We start from the raw sequence: 13,500 nt of genomic DNA, 5'->3' as shown, positions 1-13,500 counted from the left end.
GATGAGTCATCAGAATGTTCATGTACAATTTCAAAGGTTTAACTTTTAAATTTTATTAACTTAAGTAGTGACAGAGTAATTCCCAGCTAATTATATTTAAGTGTAAAATAAAATTCTCATTAGAGTTGGTAAAGGTTTTTCCAATAAAGGGCCCATTTCTGTTCTATCATTAGATGACATTATAGCATTGTGTATCATAGTGATCTCAAATTTGAAATACTGTCTCTGCATTAACTACATTCTGTCTTGTGGATACATGTACACCTAGATTTTATGAAGACGATATGTAATAGTAAATCTGACCAGAGATTTATAGCTCTCTGAATGAAGAGGTGTGTCATCATAAGGCTAGTTTTCACTCCATTTTGAGGCTCTGACATGAGTCCAGAAATGTTCTGAATAAAGGTCAGTCTGTCTAGGACAACAGCACTGTCCTGAGCAGGCACGTTTTCCAGACATGCCTTGGCCTGAACCAGGGCTCCTCTGTTCACTGATGGAAGTAGGTTTTACATACACAACCCTCTCTGCAGGTCTAAGGCCTTCTGAGGTGCATAATAACTGGGGAAAGGAAATTATAGTTGTTTCTTTCCAGAAAAGGGATACTGAATAAATTGCGAGTTATTCACACAATAGACTATATTTTATCACAAGACATAAAGTCATGGTTATTTCATTTGTTGCAAAGCCTCTAGAGGTTCCTCTTGTGTTTTTTATATGCTTTATATATGAAAAATAACCCCACATATACAGAAATGCCAAGAAAGTTTAACCTTGAAAGAGTTCAAGATAATAAAGGGGATGTTCTCGAGGTTAAATATGTATACTCCATTTACATCCTTTTCTACAGACCTACTCTCTCCTAAACAGCTGATATCTACAGCCAAATGGGGCTTTTTTTTTTTTGCCATGGGAAGTTCAAATTGAATTTGCTTTAGGAAAATATGATGCCATCTTTTCATTATGACTAAATTAATACTATTTAACCTGATCTTCTTGCTAATATTTGTGATACTCTGTATATTACACTAAAATAAAATTAGTACATGATCATGCTTATTATGATCCCTGTAACTGCACCTGGGCAATGATACCCACTGAAACCTGGTTCTATATATACTGAGGGCCTAGCACCCACTATTTTGTCTATGTTCCTGCCCGACGGAAATGCACCCTGTTATAATTGGCAGTTCTCTGGGACACTAACCATACAAAATGATTACGGTGAAACAATTCTGATCTAAAACATTAGTACTGATAAGGTGGAATAAATCTCTAATTATCTATCCACCAGGGGCTTTCTAACTGATCTTTTTCTTGTATGGTGTTCTTCTCTCTATTTTTCTTAACTTCTACAGAAGAACATTGCCATTACCCACGATGTTCCCCGTGAATATGTCTAAGAATCATCACCAAGTCCTACAGAATCGGTAACATGTTTTTCAGGCTAATGGTCACATGAAGAGCGCTCTTGTCCTTTATTCCATTTCCATGAGTCATACAAATAATCTCATATCAACTTAACAAGAGTCAGAATTAGTCTATTTAATTTCAATGTATTAACAACACCTGTTATTAAAATTAGAAGCAACAGTATCATTTCATATGAAGAGGCAGTAAAACAAAACAAAAATAACTCAAAACTCCTAATTCATTACCCCATCATGTAGTATTCCGGAGAGAAAGAGAACAATGCTTAGGTATCTGAGTTCTAATCTCCAGGGTAGTTCCATGGTCATGCATTCTAAAGAAAGAAAACATTTGGGGTTCGGCAGGTTCCTACCAGGACCACTGAGGTCCTGAGGGTTGAAAAATTGTTCAACGGGCATTTGCGACAACAAACACTGAGAAAGGTTCAGAAGCAACTAACCCGCCCCATGTGTTTTATTGTTGAGGGTAATAGACTTAACAAAAGTTCTCTAATAACATAGTCACACAAAGTTCACAATTTATTTCTGAGGAAATTATTTCAATTGTGGAAACAGTAACAAAAATCATACAATCTGTCCCAACTGAACAGAACATGGCTAAAATGCTGCCACCTTTACTCCGGAAAAGTAAGAATTGCCCTGATCACAGACATTAATTAAAAGTGGATCTCTAGCCCGGCCAGTGTGGCTCAGTGGTTGAGCATCGACCCATGCACCAAGAGGTCGCCAGTTCAATTCCCGGTCAGGGCACATGCCCAGGTTATGGGCCCAATCCCCAGTGTGGGGCATGCAGGAGGCAGTCAACTGATGTTCCCTTTCATCGATGTTTCTATCTCTCTCCCCCTCTCCCTCCTCCTCTCTCACTCTAATATCAATAAAGAAAAAAAAAAGTGGATCTCTAATGAAAATATAAAATGTAGCTTTATTTATACCTTACCTTGCTCTAAAAAGGATTTTAAACACAGAACAAAGGGAAATCATAAGAGAGAAAGCATGAAAAAGTTAGTATGTGACATGTGCATCATAGGTTCTTCCCAGTTACTTAAAGTGGGACACAATTTTATTCTGCAGTTACGGGAGGCCAAGAAAAAAATAAGAACAATCAGCTCCTTCATGAGACCAAGCCAGTGGCTCAGGACAAGCTCTCCAGTTTATAATATGCTCTGACTTGAGAGAAATCTAAAGATTCCCCAAATGGGTCTTCATGAAGGGAAATATGTAACTATTTCCTTAATAGTCTTCATGTACTTATGACCTCTTGAAAGTAAGGTTATTATAATTTCAAAGACATTTTCTAGACTCCTGTTCAACCATGACAATATATGCCAGGTGTTTGCAAACTACAGTCCATAGGTCAAGTGGGCCTGTCACTGGTTTTGCAAAAAATAATAATAATAATAATAATTTGTATTGGAACGCTGCTATACCCATTTGTTTACATATTGTTTATGGCTGCTTTCTTGCTACAAGAGCAGAGATGAGTAATTGTGAAAGATTGTATACAGCCCACAAAGCCTAAAAAAATTTCTATCTGGCCCTTTACAGCACAGCTTGCCAACCCCTGCCATATGATATTAGTTACAAAGATATTAAACATCTTTAGAATGCAAATATTTAAAATCAAATAAATATCTAACAAAAATGTATTTGTAATCTTTTGCAAGAATATCTGCATTTACTTACATATACACACACATTGATTTTCAATAACTATTTGTGAAATATATCTGTGAAGTCATGTAGTGTATTTCCAATATGTATGGCCTGGAAATCAGAGAAGTGGTTGAATTGAAATTTGTCCTTATTTCTTAGCTTTGTTTTCCAAAGCCAATGTCCTTTCAAAAATACTTATTTTGCATGAACATGACATAACCCCAAAAAGAACTCATATTAATCACTGACTACAGTTCTACACGGCTTCTAACTCTTGGGTCTCTCACGTCTGTCTTCCTAAAGATGCCCAGGAGTTGGTAGTCCTCACTCCACCATCTCTATCAATGTCTCCCACCTCCATTCTTTGGTACTGACACATTCTCAATTGTTCATGAAAATGTCTGCAACCACAGCTCCCCATGACCTTTAGTCTCTTACTCTAAATAGGTTGCTGTCTCTATGCCACACCATATAGAAATTCTAGACCTGCCATCAGTTCCTCTCAAATTTGTCTCCACACTCCTCATGCCACTCCTCAAGGCAAAATCCTTCATTGACTGCAATGGACTTAAGATAAAACCCAAACTCCTACTAAGGCCAGTATTTAAGGACCTCTAGAAATACAAGGCCATCCACCCACCCCACTCATCTCCAAAGAACTTGTCCACTGCAGGCAATCTGGTTTGCCTTGCTCATTGTCACCTTAGTGCTTTTGCTTTTGTTATTGTCCTAGCTGGGTGCTTTTCCAAACCCAGCCATTTATGCAGATGCTTCCATGTCCTGCTTCCCATATGACATCTTCAGCTTCTGCACGTGGTGATATAGCTCCAACCACTGAGTCTGCACAGCACTTACGGGGCACAGTATTCTTTCAAGATCATCATGACATTGGATCAGTTCACTTACTGATTTCCCAGGAGATTTAGGCCATTGCCTCTAAGATACAAATGTGTTACTCTTCTACTTAATATATTTATAAATTTCAGTACCATGTTGGTTGTTGCTTGGCACCTGGCCTTGTATACAACCAAAGCTGTTGTAGGGAAACAGCCAAAGAACACAATCATATTGAAACTGGAATGATTCCCGTGAGTACTTTTCTCAAACATGGATTTGTAGTTTTCTGCTTAGATTTGTTTAAAACAACAACAATAAACCTTAGTTTTGGGTACAAAAAGGCTATAAGGGGTTAAAATTACTTATACATGTAATTCTCCAGTATCTAAAGAGAATGGAACACTGTAGGTTATCTATGTTTAGAGAATTACATAACATCAGGTTAACAAAAGTCTAATCTGATACCCACCATTGACTTCTGATTTTCTAAATCATTCCTCTCTTGTGATTTAACACATTACTGAATAAGATACACACAGAGCCACAGGGATTTAGAAGATATAATTAATCTTCAAAAGCTTTTATGAGATTTTTCAAAAAAATTCTCCTTCTACTATTTAAAACTTAGAATACACTACAAGTGCAATGAAAGTGAAACCCCTTATCATAGTCAAGAGGGCTGATGCGGCCTGGTACCTACCTTCTGCTCTGACCTCCTGTCCCACACCCTCTGCCATGTTCGTTAGACTCCTGCGCCGCTGGCCTTGCATTTGGTTCTCAGACAGACCTTGCTTCAAGGTCACTGCTCTTGCTTTTCCCTCTGGCTTGAAAACTCTTTCCCTGGCTATCCCTACGCTTCCCTACTCATTCCACATGTCTCCCAAGGCAGTCTCCCCATCCCATACACCCTCAACTGTATGCTTTTGTGCCCTATTCCTTACAGCGTATTTCCTGTCTGAAATAACCATTCATTTATCGGTTTACATGCTAATTTCTGTCTCCTGCTACTAGAATATAAGCTCCATGAGGGCAAGAATGTATATGGCTTGTCTCAATATCTTACACATTCAAAAAAGATTCTGCTGTATATTAGGGATCCAATACCTATTTTTTAAATTAATAAATAATATATGGACCATATTAAAAATACATAAGGCTCACTAGCCTGATACTTAAGTGGAAGAAAGACAGAGAGTGAATCCTTCCCAAGAACATCATTTACTAAAAGGTATTATTTTAATTCTTTCTAGATCACTTAGATTTTTAGACTACCTAATTCAAGAAACCACATCTAAGAAGAAAAGCAAAGAATACCTTATTTGAAGATCTGTTTTCGTAAGCGGAGACTTCTGGTATGCTATTAAGATGGCTTTTCCCCTGTATTTATGGCTCAAAATAAAGATACTTCAGGGTAAGACAACATGCACACCCATTCTTTCACACGTGTGCAAGTAAATATTTTAGAACTTGTTACACCTACCCAGTGACTAAACGGTGCTCCAGTTCTGAGGGGTGATTAAACACCTTCAGCACACAATTTAGACATCAGAACATAATATCTAGCACCCTCTCACAGAAGAGTGACATCAGAGTTTCTTCATTCCCTAGATAGTGGTATCGTTTCAGTTTTCACTGACTAGGAACACGTTTCTCTTTAAATATTTAAGCACAGTTTCTGCTTCATTTCTTCCCTCCAAGACGCTCTTCATGCCTGTCAAATATTTGTCAACGTCAGACTCTACAATGCCAAGCAGCACGGGGCAGGTAAAGCACTATGGAACACGGTAACCATGGAAACACCTAATTCTTATTTAAGTTGCTATCTCCATCGAAGAAGCAAAAAACCAAACAAGCCCTGGCCAGTTTGGCTCAGCGGTTAGAGCGTCGGCCTGCGGTCTGGAGAGACCCGGGTTCGGTTCCCGCTAAGGGCACGTACTTCGGTTGCAGTTTGTCCCCAGCCCTGGTTGGTCGTGCGGGTGGCAGCCACTCGATGTGTCCCTTCACGTCGATGTTTCTCTCTCTCTCTCTCTCTCCTTCCTCTCTCTCCCTCCCACTCTATCTGTACAAAAATGGAAAAATATCCTCGGGTGAGGATAAAAAAAACAAACAAACAAAAAAAAACCAAACAAATCAAACACACACACACACACACACACACACACATATACGGATGGAGAATTGGAGGCAGAGAACAGGAAGACGTACAAGGGTAGGAAGAGGAAGCGGGCGCAGACACAGAGGCCCCCAGCTTCTCTAGCTCAGTTCCTTTTAGTTAAAAATGTTAAAGCTGGGGGATACACAAAAGGAAAGCTATTTTTGAGACCATTTCATAGTTTTATAAGTCAGGAAAAAAGTTTCAGCCTAGCTATTTTTGTTGGATTTCCCTTGTACATAGAGCCAAGTTTAAACACAGACTCAATTAATCTGGAGGCATCAGTATGGATGGTTCAAGTTCAAAAAAAAAAGAAAAAAAGTAACCCCTTTGCTTTCCAAGTACCTTGAGTCTGGGCACAGATCCTCACAGAGTTTAAACGTCTATCCTAAGAGATCCAAACCACAGGAATGGCCCTGGAGCAGGAGCCTCGTCAGCGCTCCCTGGATCAGGTTTAGTCACCACTTTCAGGAGTGTAGCTGGCATGTGGCTGGTTGGAATGTCTCTAGAATTCTGAGTCCCTCCCTCTTTTATATTCATGTGAAAGTCACAGGTGAGTCACCTCACCCTACCCTTAGCTCAGAGAACAGGAATATAATCAGAACTGGAAAAGAATCAAAGTGGAACGGTTCCTCTCTGCCACCCTTATCCAAGAGCTAAACTTTGGGTACTAGTAATGGAAAAAAACAAGGTAATAACTTTTCCTCCTGATTTAGGGAGGCCCTGTGGAGAAAGGAAGCATGATCAAATGAAAATACACCACACACACACACACACACACACACACACACACACAGGCTAGAGAATACAAAAGCCAAGATCAAAGAAAGGACAAAAAGAGGGATGGAGACCTGAGGAGGAAGAGAAGACAGCATAAAACTGCATGTTCAACAAGAAATATAGATATAATAGAAAATAAATTTCAAATAAAAATAGCAGGCTATATCTGCATTTTCTAATGATCAGTGCTTTTTTTATTTTTTTATTTTTATTTTATTTTTTTATCAATTCAATGAAAAGGAAGGAGCAAAGGAAGGAAGAGAAAAAGGGTGAGAGGAAAGAAGGGTAGGAATAAGTCAAGCTGTGTAATCTTATAAGTAACATTATGTTTTCTAAAGGCTTATTAACATAACAAAAGCAAATATATATATATACATATACATATATATATATAAATTGCCCCCATAGTGTGTTTTAATGGAAAACAAATTATTTAAATTTGCCCCTAAAGTCCACAACACAAACTTAACAACTGAGTCAATGAGGAAATCCTGAGCTCTTTATTTTGTCTAAATTTCCACAGAATTTCACTACAGTGTATCAGTTACAACACTACCAAAGGAAAAGTTCTCTCTTGAACAGGAAAAATTAAGTTCAAAGATTGGATTCAAAGTGTTTTTCATTAAAAATCAACTTAATTGTGTCCACATTGCTCTAAATTTTTTAATTCACTGCAGAATTGCTTCAAATAAGCATCCTTAATAAAATTTACAAGGAAACACCTACAGTCATTAATTCAAAGTAATAACATGGGAGGGATACGGACAAAATATTATGTTGTGGTAGAAAAATAAAATAAATGTCTTCCCTCTCCAACCACTTAGACAAAATTCATCTCCATCCTGCACAACTATTAACAGCTGAGAATTTGCATTAGTTCATCGACTCCCTCTAGCCCCACCCACTTACCCAAACTTTCCCACAGTCCCTCTCCCTTGATTTTTGCCCTTTTTCTACTATGTCTTTGCAGTTCTTTAACTGTTTTGATGCCTGGAATCAATTCCTAGGACTGATAATTCTTTGAGAATACCAAAAGGTGTTTCTCAGAATACTCTGAATTGGAATTTTCATGTGCTGTCCAGCATTTAATGCCATGTTCTACAGCTGATTGACCGGAGCATGTGAGAGCTAGCAAGTGCTTGCATCATGTATGTGCATATAAACACACACTCACAGAGAGTTATAGCTCACCATCCCTGATTTAAATGTATGTGTGAAATAAAGAAGGTACAGATACCTTAGAAAATGTGTGTAACTGATGCACGAAAGCCTGTCCTTGAGGCACTAACACGTTGCCTCCATGTCTGAGGATGGTCTCTGGCACTGTCACATTTGTCACACAACAGTAACTCACTGAATGCTTCTTATAAAAGAAACAAATCTCTCCAACTTTATCAGTAAATTCCTTAAATTCGTAAATTCCAATTTTTATTTTTATTTTGTTTTTTGTTAATAAGCCACTTAGAAAAATTAATTTTACTTGTAAGATCACACGGTTTGAGAGGATTAATGTAGCAAAAAGAATAAACATAGCTGAAAGAATCAGTTAGGACTCAAAGAGCTTACTAGCATCTTCAATTCGTGCATTTACTAGTGCCTTACCTAAACAACTACTTTTAGCATTAAGGAGTATAGTATTGACCTGGAGGTAGTGTTATCATCTACAGTAACTGTTATTTAAGATCCTTTATCTTAATCTGTAAAAAGGAAATTAAGCATGAAAAGTATTCATTAACGCCCTAGTTAGTGTGGCTCAGTTGGTTGAGCATCAGCCCACGCACTGAAGGATGGCCGGTTCGATTTCCAGTCACGACATGTACACAGGTTGTGGGTTCTTTGGTCCCTGGTTGGGATGCAAACAGGAGGCAGCCCATTGATGTTTCTCTCTCACATCAATGTTTCTCTCTCTCTAGAATCAATAATAAAAAACATATTTTAAAAAAGAATTCATTAATCAGAGTAATCAACTTGAATACTAAAATCCCCAAGTTGGTTTCATATAGTCTGTCTCATATGGATATCAATGGATAATTACATATTTTCATGTATACATCTAAGCAAACGTAACAACTATTAAATTTTCTTTTTATTTCATTTTATTTACTTATTTATTTATTTATTTATTTATTTATTTATTTATTTGTTAACCCTTACCCAAGGATATTTTTCCATTGATTTTTAGACAGAGTGGAAGGGAGGGAGGGAAAGAGAAAGATAGATGTGAGAGAGATACATTGATTGGTTGCCTCCCGTATGACCCCAACCAGGGTAGCCTCCTGCACAACCCTGGGGATCAAACCTGCAACCCAGGTATGTGCCTTTGAACGGAAATCGAACCCATGGCCCTTGGGTCTGCAGGCCTCCACTCTAACCGCTGAGCCAAACTGGCCAGGGTTAACTATTTAATTTTAAAGTCCAACTGTGCAACCATAGTTCTCAAAAGCATAGCAATCCAGTCTGTTATCGAGTTACTAGTAAAATTCAACACAAAGTATGTGTGTCATAAAAAACATGCAAAAATACACCAATAAGTATTTTTCTTCTTTCTCTTTTCTGACGTTTAGAAAATTTGCAAATTTATTTAAGTCAAAAGTGGTAAAGGAATACAATTATTCCCTCAGGCTTAAAAGATTCTGTGCCAAGTTTCATTTCTGGCTGCATATTTTTGACCAAGTTCAAGAGCCCTGAAAAGAAATACACAAAAGAGAAAATATCCCTTTAACCTCTGGAGAGCAACATTCCTAGAGGCTGCTATGGGAAGAAAAGAGCTGCTGCCCTGGGATGGGTGTGCTCCTGGTGTTTGGTTTCCACTGAGGATGCCTGCTCTCTCAATGAGTCTGAAGTAGCTACTGTGATGAGGTAATGACTGTGCCAGTTTCACTGGGTCATGCTCTCTCAGCACATTCTTTCTCCTCTCTGAAAAGGTGCTGTAAACAAGTCATCCCGAAAGAGTTGCTGCAAAGAATTAACAAGTCCTAAATTTGAAATTCCTGAGAGCACTAGCTCTGATTTTGGTAGTCTAGACATAACTAGGAGCTTAAAGGAGCACAGCCAGCCAGAAAGAAGCAGGTTATTTGACAAGAAGAGCAAAGGGAAAGTAAGAGAGGAGAGAAAAATAAATAAAAATTAATGTAATCAAAATACTATTTTTTAAAGAATGCTCAATTTTTAAATTGCTTAGATCTCCATATTTAATTTAAACAACTCTACTTATGAGGGTTTTTTAAAGCTTTCAAAAATTAAATAATATATAGCAAACTGAAATTCTATAAATTAGCTAAAGCATGTACCACTGATCCTAAAGACACAATAGCTCTGATAATATGCAAATCATGAATACAGATATAAACCTATGATAATGAAATAAAATTACCAGGAACTCAGTGTTAAAATACACACACACTGAATATTCTTTATTGAAAGAAAATGCCTTTCATCTTTTCTTGGTGGGAGGATACTTTCGTGCATGAAGGGGGAGGGGTGATTAACAGACCCATGACTTACAAATGCATGAAGATTTCTCCCAAAATGCATAGATGTCTATTGCTCAGTTAAAGGGGTGTTTTGTGTTACATTCAGGTTAAATAATATAATCTTCTTCTCGGGCATTCTAAAGAGCTTTTATTTATTGAATCTACTTTCACAGCCAAAAAAATTATGATTGCACACAGTAAAATGACAGGGCGACAGAGCTATGCTTTATACTCAGCCGGTACCTGCGGCTCAAGTATGGGACATTTTGCATAATATGGCTCACATAAAAGGCTTTGTTCTCCATCGCCTCACTGCGGCTGCAAACCTCAATTTCACTCTGTCGTCACTGCCTCTCCCAGAGTGATCATTTTTAAATAAATAATACCTTTAGCATTGAAGTTAGCTTCTCACCAACATTCATCAGTCCCTCTGCCTCACATTCAAAATTATATGCCACCAACAATATTCTTTTGTTTTGCACTATGGATTTTATTTGCACCATTATTCCCAAACGCTGAAAGACAAATCTAAAAAGATTTGTGCTTTACATATCCACTCTCTTTTGTAATACCATGTATATAGAGTATTACATATGTGTATGAGTATATGTGTGTGGTGTGTGCATGAGTGTGTGTGTGTGCATTTAAACAAAAACCTTCCACATTGAGTCAGTTTTAAAGGGTCTATGTCCTCAGCATTATGCTAAGTACTTACAGCAGATAGTACTCAGTAATCCTTACAAACGGGCTTGTGGCTAATGGAAGGTTTTCATTTTCTGACAAAATCCCGAAGCCCCAAGGCACAAGGCAGGCAGTATAACATCAATTTCCAGTTTTCAAGGATTTTTTTTTTCTGACCCTATCCGCTTTACTGCCCACCCATCCCCACCCAAACACACACCTCCCCACTCCTCTTACACATTCTTTCTTTAAATGTCCATCCTTAAACAAAATACAAGGTTGGGGAAGGAAGGCACTCCACACCGCAGCCCCCAAAAGGGCCTCTTTAAAGAGAAAAAGAATAGATGTACTGTGGATGCAGCGTTCTGCCCTATGATTTCAAGGGGGAAGACTGGATGTTCAAGCCCATCCAGACTCATTTTTTCGTGTCCCGCCCTCCAACCCAACGAGGCATCGATTTTTCATTTTCCTAAAATTATAATTATTTATCAGTCTTCCTTCCCAGCTGTTCTGGAAGAATAACAGGGAAAAGGATTTCAAATTGACAGGTCTGCCTAATTCCCTCGTTCCTCCGCGTGCAGTCTCCGCAGCGGACAAAACAGCCCTCTACCTGGAAATCCTTTTTTCCCATTATCTTTTTAAAATTCACGCCTCGCCTTTCTCCACCTCGGGTAATATTAGCTCTCTGCACAGGTACCGTCGCCCAGTGAATCTCCGGCGTTTCCAGGAGGTACCTACAAGGTCGCGCACTCTTTTACACATCCAGAGCCAAGCAGCTGCGCCCGGTCCCCTGCGCCGCGGTGACACCTGGCCAGGCCGGCCTGCAGCTTCCTCCAGGTGGGAGGCAGCTCTGCCAACCTGTGCCAGCGCCGAGGCACAGCACGAGAAGCCCTGGCCCGCCCCAGCCCCGTTCCTGGCTGCGGCTCCCTGGACCGGAGAACCAGGCAGGAGAGGCGCCCTGTATGGAACCAGCGGCGGGGGCGACGCTTACCTGGGCGCAGAAACTGGATGCACCCGCGGTCGCCGCTGCCACCGCTCCAGGTCCTGACACCCAGCGCCCTCCGGAGAAAGACGGGGCACGGGGAGAAGGAGAAGAAGGAAAAGATGGAGAAAGGAGCGGAAGGGGAGAAAAGAAAGAAAGGAGGAGGATGATGCTGCTGCTGCCGCCGCGGCCGCCGAGAGCCCGCGCAGCCCCAGCGTCCGGCCGCGTCTGAGCGCCGCCCCCGCCGGCCCCGCGCCCGCCCCGCCCCGCCCCGCCTCCCCGCCCGCTCAAGTCCCGCCCGACTCTGCGGGCCGCGCGGCGGTGGCGGGGCGGGCGCTGTCACCGCCGCAGTGTCCGGGAGGGGCGACACGCTGCCACGCCTCCTGCCGCAGCCAGCCCGCCGCCCCGCGGGAACCACGAGGGTGGCAGCCTCCGCGCGCCTGCCAAGCCCCGGCCACAGGCGGCCCTGCCAGGGATTTCCCGTCCGCCGCCCCCAACAAAGCGAGCCCAGCGCCCTCGGGACAAAGGCGCCCAGCGGACTTCTCCCCCACGTCCTTGGGGAAGTCAGCTTTAGTCTCCAAGGGAGGAGTCCCCCACAGGCGCTCCTTCTTTTGTCACTGTGGGGCAGGGGTTCTGGTCACCCCCTCCGTGGAGAAGACTCACTGGCCTTGCCTCCACAGCCTTAACATCAGTTGCATCCAGAAACGACAGGAGAAAATTGGGGGAGCAGGAGGAAAGGGAACACCTGTTGTCAGTACTAAGGACCAAAGACTGAGAGTTTAGAGAATTCTAGACCCAGTTCTGTTATTAATTAGACTCATTCATTCATTTATTCATTCAACAAATGTTCATCGTAACCTATTATGTGTCAGGCCTTGTTCTAGGCACTGTGTTCTAGGCACACACACTCCCCCCCCCCCCCATTGCATTCTAGTGAGCCAAATGTATCCAGACACAGCTCACTTAATGGAAATCTCAGTGTATGAGTGTGTCAAATGAGGATGTAAATGTCGGCCCTGCCCCTCTGGCATGTTTAATATGATGATATAGTTAGATAATAAAGAAGAGTCTGTGAAGAATGTGGAGAGTGATACAAGCATAATGAATAGAGAACACAGAAAACATTGACTTTCAAATGTCACCATTTAAGAAAATCATTTCTTAAATACTTTTGAAAGTGAACTAACCAACTGAGACAACCGATCGCTCTTTACCATGGAATCTTCAAATCAGCGACCAGTAAGTAAGAGAGGTAAGAAGCAACATAGAATTGTTCCAGGTTGAGTACTGGCAAGGTGTTCTTGTGGTTAACCAAGATGGGATGTGTGGCTTGTGTAGCTTCAACAGTGCTGATGAAACAGCAGCTATAATTTGGGTTTGTTCCTGAGATCAACCAACTGAGCACCATCCCGCCCATCCTCACTGTCTGCAAAACAAAATATTGGGTTACTCTAGCTGTATAGTTAGTCTTGAAATCAGGAATTGCAAGTCCTACAGTCTTATTCTTATTCTTCA

At 40.7% G+C, this 13,500-nt stretch overlaps 1 protein-coding gene across 1 annotated transcript in view; it reads right to left on the bottom strand.

Annotated features, from left to right (window-relative positions):
- MAP2 (microtubule associated protein 2) overlaps nucleotides 1-12,111 on the bottom strand; it is a 283,366-nt gene extending 271,255 nt beyond the window's left edge. The window contains exon 1 of the mRNA XM_036253788.1: nucleotides 11,995-12,111. The gene's annotated coding sequence lies outside the window, so the exon portion shown is untranslated. The remainder of the gene's footprint in view (nucleotides 1-11,994) is intronic.
- Between the last annotated feature and the right edge of the window lie 1,389 nt (nucleotides 12,112-13,500).

The sequence above is a fragment of the Molossus molossus genome, unplaced genomic scaffold (genome assembly GCF_014108415.1).
Source record: "Molossus molossus isolate mMolMol1 unplaced genomic scaffold, mMolMol1.p scaffold_m16_p_11, whole genome shotgun sequence".
Lineage (NCBI taxonomy): Eukaryota > Metazoa > Chordata > Mammalia > Chiroptera > Molossidae > Molossus > Molossus molossus.
Note: the sequence above shows the minus strand (reverse complement) of the source record. Positions and strands in the feature narration are given on the sequence as shown.